The following is a 13,979-nucleotide window of genomic DNA, read 5'->3' on the forward strand; positions in this document are numbered from 1 at the left end:
CTGTTGCCTTGTTTTTCTTTCACGGGAATAAGTTCTGGGATCAGTGGGGTCTGACTTTAGACCCAACATTTTTTGGTCCTTCGGAGCCGGAGCCCAAGAATTTTGCCGCACACTGAGGAGAGAGAGGACACGCCGCAGACTGTCGACAGCCAGGCCGTTAGGACGCCTGATAAAGCCCTGGAGTGTTAAATTCGCGACCAGGCCGGCGAGATAGCGTCTAAACTCCCCTCGTGGACGGCGACTGACGGGATTCTGGGACTCTCCTGTGAACGAAACGCAACACAACGGTAAGCAAACCGAGAGCGTCTCTGTAACCGTGTGAGTGAAAGTTGCTAGCTATTGATTGGCTTCTCCGCCATTTTAAGGAGGTAGAGTGGTTTCCTCGCCAAGTTTTAAAGAGGGTTAAGACGGTTTCTCCACCGAAAGGAGGATAGAGCTCTATAAAAATAAAGGATCTCCGCAGATACGCAGTTAAGGGCGTTGAGTATATGGTTTCTCCACCAGTGTTAAGGAGGGAAAGAGCTTGCCGCGGTAAAGGAGGTTATAGGCCTTAAAAAGTGTGTGAATGAACGTATGCGTGTGTGAGTGCCAGTAAAGTGAACGCAGCAACACAGAAGGAAACCTAAAGCGGTGTTAACGGAATTCTGTGACCTGTTGTGTACACGTAGCCTGGGTTTTGGGGTAAGGCGTTGCCTGCCGCAAACTTGAAAGAATTGTCATAATGGGGAATAAAATGTGTAAGTCTGCCTTAGGAGGGGATGTAAAATTTATGGAGAAATTTTCACCGGGCAGCACGCAGTATGTAGGTTGTTGGCGTAAAAATACGGATTTGAAGGGACATTAGTGGAAGTTCAGTGTAAAATGCTTGTAGAAAGAATAGCTGTAAGTGTAGCAGGTAAAACAGGGAAAGCGAAGCAGAGGAAGGAGTTGCAGTTAGCAGTTGCTAAGTTGTGGCTGGAGCAGGCTCAAAAGAGAAGAGAAGCACAGAATGTTAAAAGAGCAATATTGCAAGCAGTAGTTGTGAAACCTGAGGATGAAACCACAGCTCAATCCACTGCAACTACTCTAGAACAACACCGTAGAAAAGCATTAGAAAGAGCAAGAATGTTAGCAGAAAGAAGGGCCAGAGAAGAGCGTGAGAGAGCAGAGGCAGAGGTGGAGGAGAAATTAAAGGCTGAGTATGGAGAGGCATTAGGAGAAGCATTAAGTCCAAGACAGACTAGGCAGGACAGGAAACAGAAAGCAAAGTTAGTGAACACAAACATTGCAACCACATATCCATCCCTGACACAACACAAAAAAACATATGGTGTTTCTGTCCCACAGTGTGAAGATGAAGAAAGTTTTTCTCCTGACCCATTCCGTGAGGTGAGCACTTACCCTATGGTAGAGGTTGCTAACCCACATTTTGGAGTGGACGGGGATAACAGCCGCACTATTCATGTTTACCGGCCATGGACCGAGTCTGAATGTGCTGATGCTTGCAAGAGCCTTGGAGACCCATTGACTAATGTTGATGAGTTCATAGCTCGACACAGACAGCTTTGTTCTTCATACCGTTTAAATGGACAGGAAACTGAGATTACTTTTAGGAGATGTCTCACTTATAATTGGACCCGTGTCAGAGGACAGTACACAGGCAAAGGGCCAGGTGATAACACCTTGCCCTATGGAGATGCAGGTCTCATTGTCCAAATTAATGGAGTGTACGATCGTCTCAGAGATACTTTTAGAACAACTGCAGACTACACCAAAATCTCACAATGCACACAGAAGGAAGGAGAGGATGTTCATGAGTATAGAGGTAGATTAGAGGAAGTGTTTAAGAGGCATAGTGGACTTGAAGAGAATGCAGACGCAGCAGGCCCCTATCAACAGCAGCTGAAACATGCCTTAATGAGTGGGTTCCATCCATCCATTGCAGATTTTATTAGAAAACAAAATGTAAATCACACCACAGATGGAGTTACTCAATGTATGAACTGGGCAAGGCATGCACAGGATGTGATTAAGGGTAAAAAGAAAAAATTGCAAAATACACAAAATGTTGCCACATTTTATGTTGATGAAGAGTCTCAGGTATTTTTTCAGGGACAGACTAGACGTGGCAGAGGCCGAGGAGGAGTTAGAGGAGGAGTCAGGGGGGGCAGAAGTAATTGGCCACCCTGGAGAGGACAAAGGAACAGGGATGAGTGTTACAGGTGTGGAAAAATAGGTCATTATACTAAAGAGTGCCCCTGAGGACCTATATGAGGAGTATAGACGACCAGATTCACATAACCCCTCATATAATAAATGACTAGTATCTGCTGTCACTGCTAATACACATGCATGTTTAAACACCCCATCAGACTGCCAAAAACAACAACCAGTGCCCCAAACCATAGATTTGACTGAAGTTTTGTTGAATTTATCAGGGAAAGAAGTAAAACCCTTTCGCACATTAACAGTACAGGGAAAAACTATACCGTTTTTATGTGACTCAGGAGCAGATAAAACCGTCCTGAGGGACCATGTGTCAGGAATAAACCCATCGAACGGCGTTATTTATGTAAAATCTGCAAATGGACAGTTAAACCAACACAGAATCTCTAAGCCAGTATGGATCAGAGATCCATCTACGGGAGAGGCAGCTCAGGGTTCAGTAGTAATGTGTCCGACATGTCCTGTGAACCTTTTGGGTAGAGATATGATGGTAAAACTTGGAATCTCAATCATTCCCACAGCTGTTGGAATGATAACTGCAGGAAAAGGAGAAACTGCAGAAACAATGGTTCACCAGGGCAGTGGCGATGTACATTACTACTGGACGCTTGACCTGTCAACCTCTAGGCCAGATCAGATAAACTGTAAAATGTTGACCACAGCTGAGGAGAGATTAGCTGAGGGCTATGATAGACAGGAACCAGATGAGATGCACATCACACTTAGGTTTAAAATGACACCAGGACCTGATGATGCCTACACTGACAAAGTAATGAAACTGGGTCCTCAAAGAATTACTGTAAAAACTGTATACACTGATGGTAAACAAATGGCAGGATGTAGTGTGATAATTTCTGAAGCAGCTCAGCAACTTTTCAAGGGAAAGGTGCCACATGTTTCATTAACTAAGTGTAGCACAGCTGAGTGGGAAGATTTAGCATTTCTAGTGGAGCACGGAGAGCACACAAATGAATGGCAGCAATGTGGAGGGGGATGGGAGACAAACATGCATAGCAGTATCTTCCGTAAGAAGCTGGGGTGGGTGACACATGCAACACCTCAGGTACACTTAAAGGGAAGTGAGAATGAAACAGCAGAATGACATATGGTAGATCTAAATGATCACCCTGAACTTAAACAAATTCCAGACATCTTGTGGTCAAAAGGAAAGACTGATGTAGGGTTAATAAAAACAGCAAACCCAGTAGAAATAAAGCCTAAAACTTCATATAGACCTAGAGTGAAACAGTATCCCCTCAAACCAGATGCAGAAGTAGGGATTAAGCCTGTAATAGAAGACATGATTGAAGCAGGAATACTGGTAGAAGCTCCAAATGCAGCATGTAACACGCCCATTTTTCCAGTGAAAAAAGCAGATTCTCAATCGTGGCGCATGGTTCAAGACTTAAGGGCTGTAAATCAAGCTGTAGAAAGTATTGCACCATGTGTCCCAGACCCTCATACCTTGTTAAATCAGATAAGACCAGGTATGACACATTTCACAGTGGTAGATCTAAGTAATGCTTTCTTTTCCATACCAGTGCATGAGAACTCACAAGGTTGGTTTGGATTTACATACCAAGGTAAAAAATATACCTACACTAGATTACCACAAGGTTTTTGTGACAGTCCGACCCTTTTTATGCAGGCAATAACTAATTGTCTGTCTGATTTCATAATACCATCCCATTCACAGATCTTAGTTTATGTGGATGATATTTTGATAGCGTCCGACTCAGAACAAAATTGTAAAACTACGTCTATTGCACTGTTGACACATTTAGCAAAAACAGGGAATAAAGCTTCACTTTCAAAGTTACAGTGGGTACAGAAGGAGGTGAAATTCCTAGGTCACCAGCTCAGTTCAGCAGGAAAAAGCATACACCCAGAGAGGAAAGCAGCTATTTTAGCAGCTCCTAGGCCAGTAACGAAGAAACACATGATGCAATTTTTAGGATTGACCAATTATTGTCGTTCATGGGTACCAAATTTTGCTGAAGTAAGTCAACCACTGTTAGACATGATGTACGGTGAGTCTTTAGCTATGTCAGATAGTCTAAACTGGACTCCAGAGGGAGAACAGGCATTCTGCATGTTGAAACAACTGTTGACAAGTGCGACTGTGTTAGGCTTGCCTGATTATAATAAGCCATTTGTCCAAACAGTTGACTGCAAAGGACATTTCATGACTTCAATGTTAGCACAAGACAGCGGGGGAAGAATGAAGCCAGTAGCTTACTATTCTAAAAGATTAGATCCAGTTGCTTGTGCTTTGCCTCCGTGTGTGAGATCAGTGTGTGCAGCGGCTCAAGCCGTACAATGTTCTGGGGAAATATTTCTATTTAACCCTTTGACACTGCTAGTTCCACATGAGGTGGATGTTCTGCTACTACAGACTAAAATGACATTTCTGTCACCTGCAAGACACTTGTCTTTAATGTCACTCTTACTATCACAACCACACATTACCATAAAGCGGTGCACAATTCTAAATCCGTCAACCCTTTTGCCAACGGAGGAAGAGGGCACTCCTCATGAGTGTAGAGAACACGTAGAGAAGGAGTGTAAGCCGAGGGACGACTTAACAGATGTGCCACTTGGTGAGGGAAAGGTTTGGTTTGTTGATGGTTCGAGTTTTAAAACAGCAGAGGGACAGGCTAAGACAGGTTTTGCTGTAGTAGATAGTGAGAAAATTATCTGTGCAGGACAACTAGCATGTTCTATGTCTGCTCAAGCAGCAGAAATAGTAGCTTTAACGGAAGCATGTAAAGCTGCAGAAAAACAAAATGTGACAATATACACTGATAGCCAGCATGCATTTGCTACACTACATTTCTTTGCAGCGCAGTGGGCAAGACGAGGTATGACGACTTCGACAGGGAAACCTGTAGAACATGCCAAACTCTTGCAAAATCTGCTGGAGGCAGTATTATTACCCAGTGGAATTGCAGTTTGTAAATGTGCAGCACATACCCGAGGGAAAGATCCAGTTGCATTAGGGAATGCTTTTGCAGATAAGATCGCAAAAGAGGCAGCTTTAGGAGCACATGGTGTTCACATTTTAGCAGTGCAACACCAGCAGACATTGCCTATTACACCAGATGTATTAGCAGACATGCAGTCACATTCACCTACTGCAGAAAAACAGTTGTGGCTCACCAAAGGAGCGAGTTTGCAGGATGGTGTTTATTATCTGTGTGATAAACCAATACTGCCTAAGAATTTGTACAAGACTGCTGCTATTTTGAGCCAAGGGCTTTGCCATGTCTCCACAGGGGGAATGATGGCAGCAGTGGAGCAACATTTTTATACTCTAGGATTTAATACTTTTTCAAAAAACTTTTGCAGGTCATGTATGATATGTTGCAAGCACAATTCTCGGGGTAATTTGAGACCTAAGAGAGGGAAATTCCCTAGACCCAGTCATCCATTTCAAGTTATTCACATGGACTTTATAGAGCTGTCCAACTGTAATAACTATAAGTACTGTTTAGTGATAGTGTGCCCTTTTTCAAAGTGGGTAGAAATTGTCCCAACTAGGAAAGCAGATGCCATTTCAGTTGCCAAAGCAATATGTAAGAATATCATCCCGGAACATGGGATTCCAGAGACCATTTATAGTGATAATGGTCCACATTTTGTAAATGAAGTAATTGAATTAATGGCACAACATCTAGGGATAACACTAAAACATCATTGTTCATATCACCCACAAAGTGCAGGGTTGGTAGAGAGAACTAATGGAACAGTAAAGCTAAGACTTAGGAAGTCAATGGAAGAGACAGGCAGGACATGGTTAGATTGTATAGAATTAGTTAAAATGTAATGATGATTACTCCAACAGAGAATGGTCTGACACCCTTTGAGATTATATATGGCAGGCCATTTAGAGTTCCAGTTTTCTGTAGTGATGACAGAAAAGCAGAAGAGGAGAACACATTAGCAGATTGGATGCTTAAAATGTTAAAAAGTAAAGAAGTTATGAGAACAAATGATCTGCCAGATGATTCTGTCTCTCCACAGGAACAGAGCCTGAAGCCTGGAGATTGGGTGCTGATAAAGGCCATAAAGAGGAAGTGCTGGTCTAGTCCACGGTGGAATGGTCCTTATCAGGTGCTGCTGACGACGCCTACAGCAGTGAAGATTGCTGAAAGAAACACTTGGATACATCAAGCGCACTGCAAGAAGGTAACACACTTCCTGTCCAACACTGGGTGATGGTGAACCATGATCATATTTATACATATTGCAGTTTGTTGCTCATTATAGTGTTGTGCTCAACACTACGGTGGATTTAAACACAGAGCTTAAATACACAGAGGGAGCAATCAGGGAATGGGTAACAGGAGGGAAACACAGCTGGGGCAACTCAGGCCTAACGAGACAAAGGGAGCAAAACCAGACACATTAACATAAGACACGGACTTTCAAAGTAAAACAGGAAACAACACAGAGACGCGGACTTGACAAGGGGATACAGCCGAAACACAAGGAGCCAGAAGCCGAAACACAGGGAACAAAAGTCCAAAACAGAACAAAACAACAGCACTGAGGCCCACGAACAGTTCAAAAGGAAACAAACAAAAGGGTCAGGGGGCGGGCCGGGAGGACGACGTCACAACAGCCCAAACCCGGGCAGCTCAGGGGGCCGGCCCAGAGGTTGACGGCCCAAGAGTCCAGAAAACCGTTCAGGAGGGCAGCCGCGCGGAAGGCAGCGGCGGCGACTGAGCAGGTCCGGAGGCCGGCCGCGCGGAAGGCAGCACAGAATGACACCGTTCAGGAGGGCGTCCACGATGGCAATGACATCCAGCCATCGGCCTGGAAAGTGGCCGGACAGGACGAGGTGAGGCAGGGCCAGACGGTGCGGAGACCTCCGGCGACGGAACAGGTGGTGGCACTGCAGGCGGCAGTGTGGAAACTGCAGGAAGTGGTGCTGCAGGCAACAGCGTGGGAGCCGCAGATGGTGGCGCTGCAGGTGACGAAGACTGGACGGGACCCTCCAGCGGAGACGGAAGACGGCTGGAGCAGAACCCCCAGCAGGAACACACGGCGGCGTGGGAGTCGCGGAGTGCTGAGCAGACTGTTGAGCAGCAAAGTCCAGGGGTGAAGCCACACCCAAAACAGTCTCTTGAGGTGCAGCCCGAACCGTGTTAACTTTGTCTGACTCTAAAACACGGTGAATGCATTTGAACATGGCTGGCTGAGGAACACAAAACTCAACTTAATTCATTAGCTCAGAGGCATCAAGTCCAAGCTTTTTAGCCAGTTTATCTATGGCAGGTGGCACTTAATTAGCATCTATGTTTACCAGCTGAGGCACAGAGAAAGCAGTCACTGACTGAGAAAGTGGAACAACACAGGGAGTCTCAGGTCGTGTCCAAATACATGGGCTGCATCCTCCTGAGGCCGCATTTGTAGACCGATTACATCACAGCGACGCGCCGAAGGCTGTCCAAATTCGTAGACTCCTCCGAATGCAGCCGACAAATGAGTCCTCCTTTTCCCCGAATTTGAAGGATGGGTCGGGTGTGTCCTTTGTGGCCTACCATATCCCAGAATTCATAGCGCGGCCCAGCCAAACTCCAGTTTCCAATAATGGCGGCCGCTACTAAATTTTAAAATTACTCCTACTAATCTTTCTGAGTCACAAAATAAACTTTAACATATTTTCAGGTGAGAAAGTAGCTGTGTAAACTTTAAATATCTGCTCGGTTTATCAAGATATCGCATATTTGCAAAAGTGCTTCGACGTTTTCGGAGCATCTGCTACCCACCAGCTCGATAGCAAGCCGTGAGCTCGAGGGTCACTGAAGCTGCCGAGAACGGCACAACTCCCGGCACATCATTTTCAGATCACCGCGGAGTTTCGCTACTCAGGTTAAACGTAATATACAAGTCACTTAGACAACCTAAAAATGTTATTGTTGGGCTTTTTTCAGTGTTTTATTTGTTCGTGAGTAAATCGGTTTGGCTGAGATTAAAGTTATTAGATTAGATAAAATAAAACTTTATTAATCCCCCGGGTGGGTTCCTCCGGGATTTTCACACAGCTGAATAAACGTCAAACAGAAAACTGATTAAACAGAAGTATGAGACGGTCGAGAATTTACGCCAGTGTCCTGTTATATTTTAGATAGCAAGGAGCAGACGGCTGAGTTTATTAAACTCCACCGAGACAGCGGTGACGCTAATCAGAAGGCTAGACCGTCCAATTTCCCCAGCCGTTTACTTCCGGCCTACCCGACCTTCTGAGGACCCGGCCCACGTAGACCGAAGGCCGGGTCCTCAGGAGGATGCAGCCCATGAATTTGGACATGACTTCAGACATAAACAGGTTCAATAATGTCCAAGCTGACCGGATGTTACGCCCCTAGTCTAGGCGTGTAGAGACGCACATAAGGTTGGAGGAGAGAGAGACAAATACCCGCCCTGGTTCCCAAGCCAAACATCCAAAACCAGTTGTGAGTAAAAAAAAAAAAAAGGTGATTTTATTGAAGGTAATGAAGCATAGCTCCAGGGTGAACCCAGGCCAAAATAATAAACAAAACCAACTAAGTCTCACCAGAAAACTAACTAAACCCTAAGAAAGAAACAGAACAAACAGATGACAATACTAACCCTCGCTCCCTAACCCGGAAAACAGGAGAAAACTGTTCCAAAGAAAAAGGCGGCTCACCCCTTCCGCTTCAGCCTAAGCACTAAGTTAATGCACCAGGAGCGGCTCTCACAGATCACGCTCACACAAATACACAGCAAAAGTATAGGCTGGAAAACCAGGGTTAGGACCGCGTCGGCTGTCAAGCTACTCGCTCGCTCCTCTCTCTCTCTCTCTCCGGCGGGAGCTGTCAGAGCGGCTTTTTGAACGCGGTCACGTGTTCCACGGTCCTATCAGCTGCTCACTACTCTTCATTAGGGGAGGGACCTGCAAAGAGTCTTAAGCACAGTAAAGAGACAGAACAAAACAGCCCACACAGTGTTCTTATGGCCACAGCCGTAACACCGGAAAACTATACAGTCCAAAGAAGCAACTTGGCTAACAGTCTCTGTATTAGCTGGCTCAGGCGAAACAGAATCCTCAGAGTGAAACACAATGTTACTCACAGTGGGTGTGATGTCAGAATGTCCAGAGTCAGAATGCTCAAACGGAGCATGCAATAAACAGTCACCTTCTCCCCTGAGAGGAGTTTGCTCAACAGCTCTGGAGTGGCGGCGGCGTGAACACCGTTTACTCTGCGAAGGGGGAGGAGACGAGCCGGGCCGCGAACCCTCCAGCTGACCAGGCTGCAAATCCTCCGGCTCATCACACAGGAGTGGTTCTCCAGAACCTCGAGCAGAAACGCCGTCCTGCTGAGGCGAACGCAGCTGCTTTACAGCGAGCGCCGTCTGCTGCTGCGTTGGTGTGGAGAGAGAGAGATAGCAAGCTCGCTGGGTCTGACTTGCTATCTCCACGCGGCTATGGTGTGGCCCAGATAAGTGTCCATGGAGAACTGATGTATGGTCGTAATCATTGCCTCCACCGCGCTCAGTCCCACAGCCATAGCCTGTAAGCTATCGGCCTGAGCGATGCGGTCCAGCAAATCAACAAACCTCTTCATCTCAGCCTCAAAGTCCGAGGTGGAACAGTGTGGTCCATGTTCTGGTCGCGATCTTCTGTTATGTGAGGGCTGTGTGCAGGCAGGGAAAGGACCCAAAGTGCAGACTCCGGAAACAGACGTGAACTCAAAGTAACAAACTTCCAAAATACAAACAATAAACGCAGGCATGCAAACAGAACACACACAGCATGGTAAACAGTGGATAAGGGTAGATCGCAACACGGACACAGAGAAACACAGGGCTTAAATACACAGAGGGAGCAATCAGGGAATGGGTAACAGGAGGGAAACACAGCTGGGGCAACTCAGGCCTAACGAGACAAAGGAAGCAAAACCAGACACATTAACATAAGACACGGACTTTCAAAGTAAAACAGGAAACATAACACAGAGACGCAGACTTGACAAGGGGATACAGCTGACAGGGGAGACAGAGCAACTAGAGAACACAGAGACATAAACCATAAGACAGAACTCTAACAAAGAAACCAAAGACTAGAAATGATAAATAATATAATAAACTCAAAACTCTGGGTCAACGACCCAGGCATCCTAACAGTTTGAAGGTAATGCTTTATGCTCATTTCATGCCAGCTTCTGCCTTGAAATGTCAATCTCACTGCTATTGACTTGGCCTGTAGAAATGTATAATCTTAAAAAACTTCGTTTTCTTGGAGCAGTAAAGATTTTGTCACAATACTGCACAGTGATTCAGAGAGTATTTTTCAGTTATGGACAGGAGTGAAATTTCTCTGTAGTTACAACACAATGTTGTGTTGCCACACACATATACAAAGACTGACTTACAAGGTAAAGCAACACAAGCTACACTATCACACCTGGTACAGGAATAAGCCTTTAGTGCATACTTTGGGCAAAACAGTTGTTCCTTTATAAGATAGAGAGACATGCTGCAAAGCAGCCAGCCTGTTGGAGAATAATAGTGCAATCAAAAACAGAGTCTTAGCACAGCAGCTGCCCAACCCTCTTGTACTGTGAAACTGCTTTTTTGTTTTTAGTTATGTTTAATGCCACAGATATATGTGAATGATTTTATATTATTATAAATTATCATAAAATAAAGCAGATTGTTTCTGAAAGTTATTATTGCTTTTGCTTCCACAGAAAATCCTGGCAAGTTTACTATCGCTTTGTTTGGAGAAAAGCCTGATTTCATGAGCAAGATCGAAAGTACAATCCTCCAAGGTCACTGTACTTTTGGGAAGCCTTCACCTTACTGTGAATTGAAAGAAGATCATTCATTCAGGATCATCAGTGCTCCTAAATTCTTTGATGATGAATGTATGAATCCAGACCAGAAGATTATTGACTTCATGGCACTTTCATATCCTGGCCCTCATTTATTCATACTGGCAATAGAGTCAGAAAGCACATCTAAAGAAAAAGTGGGGAATCAAATCATTGCATTTAAAGATATCTTTGAAGAAAATGTCACAGAAAATTTAGTTGTCATCTTAGAAAAACAAGAAAACCATGATTTACTCAGTTATGTAGACGAAGTGTTCAATGTCAAGTCGGTTATTCTGAAAAAAATGGTTTCAGTATTTATGAACTGGTCTTCAAACCATCAGTCATTTCAGTTTGACTACAAAAACTACAGCCACAAAATTGTGCAAGGAAGGAAACATGAGTTGGAACGCAAAAGGTAAAAAAAAATTTCCATACTCTAATTTTGAGATAAGCTGTCATAGTGACTGTGACATAGTGTACAGTCATAGTGATTACTGTTATCTTTTCAGAAATGACTTCCATTCTTACAATGACCTTCAGAGAACAGGTAAGTATATATTAGAATGCAGATTTTTCTGTTATTTATTTATTAAATATTAGAATAATCTTAGAAAATGCTAAATGATTACCGCTATAATTACGCCATTATAGTTGATTTTTTTTTTTTTTAATTATTATTAATTTCAGGTAAAATTTCTGGTTTTTGGCTGGCCAAACCTTTTCAGGCAAAGCTTCACTGTAGACATCAAGTGTTTAGTCTCCTCCATCAGCCATTTTCATTTTCTCTATTTGATCTACAATGATATCCTGTGTATCAGGGGGAGAATTGACAATCAGGGCTCTTTGTGTGTTAAAAGCCTTGCAGGTACACTAATTCTATGTTGTATCCACAGTGTCAGTAGCTAGCTATCCAAATCATGCTCCTTAAATATTATATCATATCAGCTTTTTCTCTCTTCACTCTTCAGCCTGGCTCATTCTGCCCTCTTCAGCTTCATCCCTATCTGGTCCACTGAGTTTTACATTTGATCAGTTATCATCCACTGCTTCGTTTTCCCTTTTTTCCTACTAATCTTGACAGAAGGTCACCACAACATCAAGAACAGTTTCTTGTTCATTCAGACGCAGGTTCATCCAAACGTGCTCCCATCCTGTCATCACAATGGACCGACTCTACGTTGATGAACAGCTCTACCATGACCCCAGCACCACTCCCTGGTTGTATTAATGCCACTCCATATAAGAATCCCTCTCCTTCTGTTAACTTTCTCCCCAACTTTGCTGTCTTTCTTATGTTCCTTTTCCATTCCCTGGTCTTGTCTACTGTTACTGTAATAACTCCAAATAAAAAATCCTAATAAAAATCTAATAAAATATGACTATCTAGTGGACCATTATAGCAAAAGCCATGGTTCACTTGGCAAAGTAAATCCATTCTGATTGCTACACTGCCAGACAGGTCAGGCAAAAAAAGAGAAAAGTTTCCTTTTAATTCATTTCTATATTTATTTTTTGTATGTTTTTCGTAGAACCAGGTGTTTTCATAGTAATCTTAACAGGTTTCAGAAGAGAAGTAATTCTGAAAATAGATTATCTATTACATACCCCATATCCCAGACTCTCCAAACATCTCAGTGTAAATATTATGAAAGGGTATAAAAATGCATACAGACTATCCATGCGGTTGAAAAATCCCTGAACATGTCTAAATGAACAGCATTCATTGCACATGTTTCCTCAGGTGTCTATTCGCTATGCTCCTTCAACTCACAAAGAATCTTTTCTGCACCTGAGCATAATATTAGTATACCTTAGAAGTTACGGCACAATAAATGCATCCAGTTAAAAAAAACAAAGGTAAAACAATGATTAGATGTCTTACCTTCAAAGTGTACATAATGCCTGATGCCACATAGAGGACCAGTTGGGAACTGAGAAATTAACTCAATTCCTGTTTTACATCTTCCAGGTGGCAGTGCCCACAGTTCGTTAGATGCTGTGTTTAACATAGTTCTGCTGGGAAAAGGTGGAACTGGAAAGAGCGCTTCAGCAAACACAATCCTGGCTGCAGGGAACTCCCTACAGCCAATGCTTCCATCCCTGACAATTGGGAATAGCCAGCAGGATTCAACCCCATTTAAATCATATCCAAGCTCAACACCAGTAACCACCAAGTGTGAGACCAGAATGATGAAGGTTGGGAGTGGAAAACAGATTAGACTGGTTGACACCCCGGACTTCTGTCATGAAAACAAATCCATGCAAGAGGCACAGCTGAATGAGTGTAAGTTGTACTGTTAGCCAGGGCAGTGTGTGGTGTTACTTGTGATACAGCTCGGCAGGTTCACACAGGGCGAGAGAGGAATATTAGAGAACCTGGAGAAACTTCTTGGCTGGAGAATCAGGGAAAAAACAATCGTCCTGTTTACACATGGGGAAAATACTAAATGTAACCTGAACGAGTTCATTGTTCCACGAAGTCACCTCAAGGAAATATTGGAAGCTTGTGGCAATCGTTACCATGTATTCAAGAACACCTCCAAAGACTCTAAACAGGTCAAGGAACTCATCAAGAAAGTTGAACAGTTGTTTCCAAATTTGACAGAAAAAGACCCATCTCCACAGTGTTGTTTGTGTTAGCTTTAACTTTGGTTGATGTGCACTGAATGTCCCAAAAAAGTGATCAACTCCAAGCCCGTTCTCACTCATGACGCGTAATATACCAACGATTTGTCACATCCCGAGGTGTTCCATGGAAAGGTGACTTTCCGCGTTCCTATGCTACGCACCGAATTGTGGATGAAATTGAATAGAATAATGCTCCCACGGTAACACACGTTCCAGCCGTGTACTACAGCCCTAACCATAACCTTATCCCTAACGTTAACCACCACCTTAATCGTGTTAGTGTTTTCCAAAGCGATTTAC

General features: G+C 43.8%; 1 pseudogene; it reads left to right on the top strand.

The window, feature by feature from the left end:
- Positions 1–9,966: 9,966 nt before the first annotated feature.
- LOC146383374 (GTPase IMAP family member 8-like) lies at positions 9,967–13,691 on the top strand (annotated as a pseudogene).
- Positions 13,692–13,979: the final 288 nt, after the last annotated feature.

The sequence above is a fragment of the Perissodus microlepis genome, chromosome 7 (assembly GCF_051167445.1).
Source record: "Perissodus microlepis isolate ML-2025 ecotype Zambia chromosome 7, ASM5116744v1, whole genome shotgun sequence".
In the NCBI taxonomy this organism is placed as follows: domain Eukaryota; kingdom Metazoa; phylum Chordata; class Actinopteri; order Cichliformes; family Cichlidae; genus Perissodus; species Perissodus microlepis.